This window comes from Haliotis rufescens, unplaced genomic scaffold (genome assembly GCF_023055435.1).
Source record: "Haliotis rufescens isolate VD_foot unplaced genomic scaffold, xgHalRufe1.0.p SCAF_7, whole genome shotgun sequence".
Lineage (NCBI taxonomy): Eukaryota > Metazoa > Mollusca > Gastropoda > Lepetellida > Haliotidae > Haliotis > Haliotis rufescens.
The window spans coordinates 20361117-20369048 of NW_025964361.1; positions in this window are offsets into that span (position 1 = coordinate 20361117).

Sequence of the window (7932 nt, forward strand, 5' to 3'; positions counted from 1 at the left end):
TTTATATTTTTACAGTGAAAAATTGCAAAATTTTCTAAGTAAAACGCCTGAATATTCAGTTATTTTACAAATTGACTGAAAAATATGCCCATCTGTATTATTATTCCAAACATTTTTATGTTTAATATCATCACCAAGAGACTGAAAATGTTACGATGAAAAGTACATTTCTTTATTATTTGGCTTCTACTCCTCCATAATAATCTATTGTGATGTTTTTAGGCCCTTTTGATCGTCTTAATCAATTTTAGTCAATCTGTTAAAGAAATGGACAGATTTTTCAGTCTAAATGACTGAAATATTTACACATTTTATAAATTGCATGAGAGAATCACATTTTACAAATTGACTGTAATATATACACGCTTACAAAGGAAAAGACTTGTGAAAACAACGTTTATTGCGCATCGAAAAATTTCCCAACCAAGACATAGAGGAACAAGAATGAACCTGTCCAATGCTACAGCAAATGAAGGAAAACAAAATGCAAATATCATAATTACAACCTACCAAATTTATGTGTATAATTTCAGGCAGTTTCCTTGTCCGAGGAATGTATCCATGAATATCCACACAAAGGAATAATATCCCACACATCTGCAGCTGTACAAAGAAACTTATTCGATGTCACATGTCTCTGTAACAATCAAATATTTTAAAAAATATATATATCGTTTAGGGATATTATAACCCATGTTCGTTTCTCAACTGATCACTTAGTTTGTTTCAGGTGTTTCACCTAGGTGTCAAGTCTCAAAGGTCGGCTGAGAAAGCCCACGTGACAACTATTTTCATAACTTCCTCGGTTCCTAAAAAAAACCCCACTGAGTTAGATAACAATGAACAATCAATTAACGTACAATCGGCTAACCCTTTGAACAAAGTATGTTGTTTTTACATGGGCACTATATGCCATGATATGAGTGTATTCCCTTTGTTTTAGTAAACCTAGACATGAAAACACTTAATTTTGACATATCCACTGTGCAAGATAACAGTGATTAATCAATCAATGTATTTTCTGTTAATCCTTTGACTAGGAACGATCCGTTGATTTACCAAAAAGTAAATCAACTGATCATTCATCTCTTGCTTGGCTGCCAAGTGCATATAATGTAACACACATTTCACCTCACTTCAAACCTGGATTTAGATTGAATAATTACCCCAGACACAATAAATGCCAAATGGGAACCTTTGTCAGATATTCTGAGTGGTGCTACCACTAATTGTACCTGTAATAAATTCATTAACTGAGCATCAAGTGAATGACGACAAATACACAAGTGTAGGGTTATACCAGAAAACATGGATGACAACAAGGGAGTAGTAATCGTAATATCGACGCAATCCGAAATCCGAAAATGCTTTCAGTGCATGGATACTTTTTTTTATTATTAAACTATAACAATCGGGTATTTCCAAATGACCACATCCGATGATGTCACGCTCAGTTGCGTTGCGTATCATCCGGGTACTCACGGGGAAAAAACAATAACAAAGGCAACAACACCATCCTTGTACATTTGGTAAGAAATAAATTGTGATAACATATATTTATTCACCACTGCCAGAAGAAAATGTTTGTGTGACAGAGGTGCACTCCGCATGCTGTCTACAATTGTCTGGCAGTAAACAGATGTTATTGATATGTTGTCACTGCAGCAGATCAACTTCAGTTATTGAGTTTGGCCCTGACACTGACTCTGTGGGCGGTCTGGATGGATATCAGGATTAATGAGTCCCATTACTCTGTGGAGCTGACTAAATACTATCACCTGAAACGATTACACTAAATCCACAGCAGTAACCACAGATGACTTTACATGACTTGCTTCTGATAGTCCTGCATTGATGAGTGACCACAGATCCTCCCTGTGCCCAGCAGCTGGAGGCAGGGTAATTCAGTTGGAATGTTCCCCCTTTTTCACTGTCACCGTTACAAGGGAAATTAGTTTTGGTCACTGTAAGTCATTGATTAATAACAAATTATTAGTAAACCATATATTATTTTGCCTGGTAAATTAACCCAGTTATATGACAAAGATAATTTAGAAAATTGTTGTCAGTTAATGTAAACTGTCAGTTACCATCACACCTCTCCTCTTTGCAAGTTTCATCAATCCTATCAATCAGTTTTAGCTCACCTGACTGAAAGTTTGACTTTCAACACATACAATCCTAAGAAACGCCATGAGGCACTACTTCCATACAGTGCAAGAATTTCTTGTTCAGTTATAGCTTTGTGATTTTCTCCATTATGGACTACACATTCGTGAAAAACATTGGATTGAAAGTTTCTCTTTTGCAAACCAAGGTGAATAGATGTATACCAGTAGCCAACTGGGAAAATTAACCATACTTCTTTTTGTTGCTTTAGTAGTATAGGTAATGGGGGTTCTGGCTCACTTCAACTGGAGCCAGATTTATATACCTATACTGCTACTACAGGGGGAATTTTCTTATGTGTAAATGATGATGCACACAAATAATCGTCATGAGACTAAGCTAAATTGTAATGAACAAGGCTCTAACTCACCACTACCTGAACCATTTTAGAACCATATCCATGCTTCTATGATATAATTTTTATAGGTAATGGGGGTTCTGGCTCACTTCAACTGGAGTCAGATTTATATACCTATACTGCTACTACAGATGGAATTTTTTATGTGTAAATGACGATGCGATTTTACTAGGAGACCAGACTATATACTCTTCTTGATAATTGGAAAGAAACAATTGATGACCGTATTTGGTTGGTTTGACATCACTGATATAATATATACCTTGTGGTAATTCTCTCCATTTGATAATTTTGTCCCTGAGCATAAATGTTTCGATAGCTTTTTCGAGTTCTTCCTTTGTTGGTTTGTAATTCTCCATTATTATATATTTATGTAAACGTTCTTCTAAATGTGATCTAATGATAGTAAGCAATCTATTTTTAATCTCCAACCAGTTCTTTGGTTTTGGCACGGAATAATTGACGCGCTTGTTGTCTCCCCTGTTCTATGAACTTTTTTTTCTCGTCTTCGATATTACCACTGGTCTTAAGAGAATTGGATCGAATCTCCTGTTTCATTACGTTGTATTTGGTGAGTTCTGACAACACTAAACGAAACTCCTCCTCAGATATCTTGCAATCAGCCATTGCTGTCGAAATATGATCCTCAATGCTGTTCAACTTTGCTTCGGCGAGTATCCGAATATTATCATGTTTTAATGCTTTCTTTTGCAACCTACGAGAAATGAATTTTATCGCTATTCCTGCCAGTCCTGAGACTCTGGCCGCTATTTCCATGCCAAGTACGATAGGCGCGGCGATTATAGTTGATAATAAACCAACACCGGCTACACCAAGTCCCATGCTAGCCGTTACAAGTGCGGTGTCAACTCTGCCGAGAGTATTCACGGCTCTGCGATACTTTTTATACAATCTAACTCCCTTTCCTTATCTATTCGATGTTTTATGTCGCTTATTTGATGTAATCGAAATCCATCAACAGTATCCATCTCTTCAGATGCCTCATTGAGCACTGGATATAAACTCATAGTGTATATTACGATCATATAATAGTCTTTAATTGGTCTTGCTTAAATGTTTTGAGAGTATACATCAACCTTATCAAATGTATATTATACAGCATGAATATCTTAGTAAGAGAAATGCTGTCACTTTCAATAATTTGGACCCCCTCAAGGGTTTTTTAACGGGTGATGCTCCAATATGAATAATACTGCAACGTTGACATTGGTGTTTCTTTAGCCATTTAATCGATAGACTTGGTAATATTTCAAAGGCATCTTCCGGTGCATCTCCGAACAAGACTTCAATAATAAGCGTAGAAAGATTAGATATTGCACTCAAGTTCTGTTTAATATCATTGAATTCAGTAACCAAATTTAAACTAACATTTTTTACTGCTGGACGACTATATAACATATGACCTGGGGTTTCTGGCAGGGGGGTGACTAACACACTTTTTCGTTTTGACGGGATATAAGCCCCGAGTTTGACCCCACTATTTATGATCTTAGTTAAATTATGTGCCTTACCCATCATCACATAAAGTGGGGTAATGACGATATTCAGTAGCCACTTGATGTTTGCTTCGACCATAGTCCATTTATTATCATCTTTGCGAGTAAGATTATACTAAGTGTTTTTATGGAGTCTACTAACGTCGACATCGGTTAAATCTCCTAGATTACCTGTGAATGTAACTTCTTTCGGCTTGTATACATTATCGTGTAAGTGTAAAGCGTATAACTTACCATTGGTACCGGGTTTACCGAATCCTTCTGTGTCTCCTAGATCGGAAAGCGCAATTGTATTACATTGTCTAAGGTTATGCGTTCCAGGGCCTGATGAATCAACCATTATTTATAATATGGAGTGTTACACTCAAGTATCCTATATGTACAGGTTGATGTTTTACATCTAATACAGAAATTTTGAGATCTGAAATAATACCACGCTTTAATTTTTTATATTGTAATGATGAGAAAGATTCCGTTCTACCGCTATTGTATTTTTCATCTTTGACTGGAATAGATCTGAGTAGAGTTGAAGGACTTTCGAGTTGAATATTAACCGTTGTACTGATCTGATCAAGATGGATGCACAACTCTTTATAGGGAACTAAATCGGGTAATTTAACTCCATGCACTATATCGTTAGGTGGTATTGTCAACGTTGATAATCCAAGTGTATCTGCTAAGCTTGTACATAGAATTACAAGCTTTTCTCCAACGCTTAATTTCAGCATCCCATTCGACTCATTTTGTGTGAGACTAATTCCATTAGGCTTAAAAATTTCATCATTGAGTAAGTATACGCTGTAATACCCATCAGGTATAACAATGCGAGTGTGACCAATAATTTTTTCACCTATTAATAACCTATTATTTTCTCTTGCAGCATTTATATTGGTCCACCGCGGGTAATACATTACATTGCAGAGAGCGACTTCAAGTTGTCCATCCGAGTTATCGATAGTATGAAGCAGTTCAATAGACTGACCATTTGTTATTCCCGGGAGTGTGACAGACATATTAAATATACAATGATACTATATCATAACTTAAATATGAAATCAACTTACATTACTAATCAGTCGATTTTAGTAAGTGCCTCTGGTGCTAATTTTGTTGTTGAATTCCCTGATATCTTTGAAAAATACAGGGTCACGGCAACTAGCGATAAAATGGTGCACGATTGGTTCCACAATCCAATGCAGTTTTGACAGAATCAGTTAAACTTTGCCATATGGTGTACAACAACAGAATGTGGTGTATCTCTTTATGCCCCAGGATTTGAACTAAATAAGTCTGTTTTATCATTTCACGTGTACTATCAGATTAGACGTATACTTAAAGAAATTAGTGCCCCATTACCGCAGTATCGAGCATGGAATGCATCAAATAATCCATACAATAGGTTCGCGTATGAACGTATTTGTCAGGAATTTAATATTTCTACGAGTAAAGATTGGCGTAATAAAGGACTTAACCATGGTCTAGGTGTTCCGTACAGCTGAAAAAGAACTGTTAAAGAAGAAAACGATGATTTAGTTAAAAAAACTAATCAACTATTCAATCCATTTAAGTTGTTACAGAAAAACAATCTTTTTGTAAGATTACATAATCTTAATCATGGCTGGGAACTTTTGAGTAACGATTGGAGAGGAGATCTGATGAGATTTAAGGGTGGTTTAGCTTATATTGTTACAAACTTTGTGCAACTGAACGATACCGCAAACGCTTGGAATGAATTTCTTAATGAGAGTTAATGAATCAATAAGAACTTATGTATGGGCAATTCTTGGTGCACAATCACAAACACGAACGGGAATCATCGGTTCTGGGACGGCGCTCGATGCGCAAAAACAGTTTGTCGCAAACGTGGAGGATGCTATTAATTCACCAGTTGACATACCATCTTCTATAAAATGTTATCAAGATGTATTACAGTACACTCAATCCAAAGTAGACTACGTTTGTGCGCCGGGACAATACATGTCTCCGAGTAATATGGAACTTAAGATCGGTCAAGTGATAGGTTATAATAATAAAATTGTTATTGCTACCAAACAACAAAAAACAAGTATAAATTCAGATATTAACACCGATTTAATAATGCAAACAAACACAGGCGAAACGGGAATAGTCAAGCCACAGATATCTACTAACGCTCAACCATCTTCTAACGCACAACCACAAGTACCACCACATATTGCAGCTAAAAATCAACAACATATCAATGAAAAAACAGCGCTAATAGTAGGTGGAGTCGCGGCTGGTTTACTCATGATTTGGTTAAATAGTTCTTAGCGGATACATACAATAGCCCTGCAATTGCTACGATCAGTGCCCACAAGTTTTGACTAAGCCAAGTGGTGGTCTTAGCTAATAAATTCAAGAGCCAGGAAACTATACTCCCTATTATACCCGGAAGTGCAGATGCGGCTTTCCCAGCGAGCTTTCCCAGTGCTGAACCTAATGCTTTTAAATGCTTTTTTATCCACTCTTTTATACCACCCCTATCACTAGGCGGTGCACCACCACCTGTACCTCCGGTTAACGCGAGAGTCAAAGCTGATATAATAAATCCCAATGCGGTTAAAATACTGGCAATGGTTATTCCCTGTTCTCTGAACTATGTTTTAATTTTATCGGCCAGTGTAGTATCATCGTTGAGGACTTGATCGATAGTTTCTCGAATTCAACTGATTTGTGAAAGAAGTGCCTTTCTATTACTAGAAGCCGCTTCAAGGCGGGCCGATCTTTCATCTTCTAAGTTACGCAATCTTTCTGCAACACGGCGTCTACTGAATTCATCACCTGCCTGTTCAAGTTTTGTTTTCTCATAAGCTATATGCTTGTTGAGTTCGGATAGCTTGGCTATATTATTGATGAATTCTCCCCGCATTGTTTGCATTGCCTTGTCAAGACCTCATAATTCCCTTATACTGAACTCCGAGGATGGTACACTGACCGTGGAATTATCGTAGTAGGTATCCAAGATTTCTCTGAGTCCGTCCGAGGCCACCTTCGAGCTTTCTTCCAAATTATCTATGTTACCGAGTTCAGTACGCACAGTCCGAAGAACCTTAGTAAACTTAGCGGAAAGTTTTTCTCTTAAGTAGTCTACAAAACCTAATTCATTACAAACAATGTTGATGCCAAGTTTAGCTGCCTTCATAGACAAAGCTAGGGGCTTACGAGTACGATAATGCAGAAGGTCCATATCAGGTTCACCGCGTAGTCGCAATATTCCTTTATTATCTATCGTAAACTTTGAATAGTCACGACCAATTGGGCTAACATCTGTAAAGGTATCGTAATAATCATTAACGGCTGGTTTCAAAAGTTCATCGTTAAGATTCGGAAAGCTGGTTTCATCAGTACCCTCTTCGATTGTACTAGTATCAGTTATGTTATCTAGATTAATATCATCCATTTTTATATCAAACATAAGGTTACATAATTTCAATATAACAATGTCTTCGCAATACGGACGCAAGTTAAACTCACAAGGTAGACTTTGAGATCCATTAGGGATCAAAGCAATTGGCCAGTCTGTAATTATAACTAATAACCCTAGTACCATCGATCAGAATCAAACACTTCTGGTTCGCTTTCCTAATCTCGGCGCACACGATGTGTTAGTTCCGGGAACTGTCCGACTAGCATTTACAATTAGTTTGACTTCTACCGACCTTAACAGGGAGCCTGTTCAGAACATAGGTCGTGCTATCGTTAAGATAATTGCGATTAAAATTTGCGGTTATGAGGTTTTGAGTATCGACGATAGCGATGTATACTATTGTTACATGGATCTCTGGAGAACGGATAAAGAGCGGGAAAACTTACAGTACCAAGGTATTTGTAATTGGAACACATTGAGACTGCGTGTGGGTGCTGATG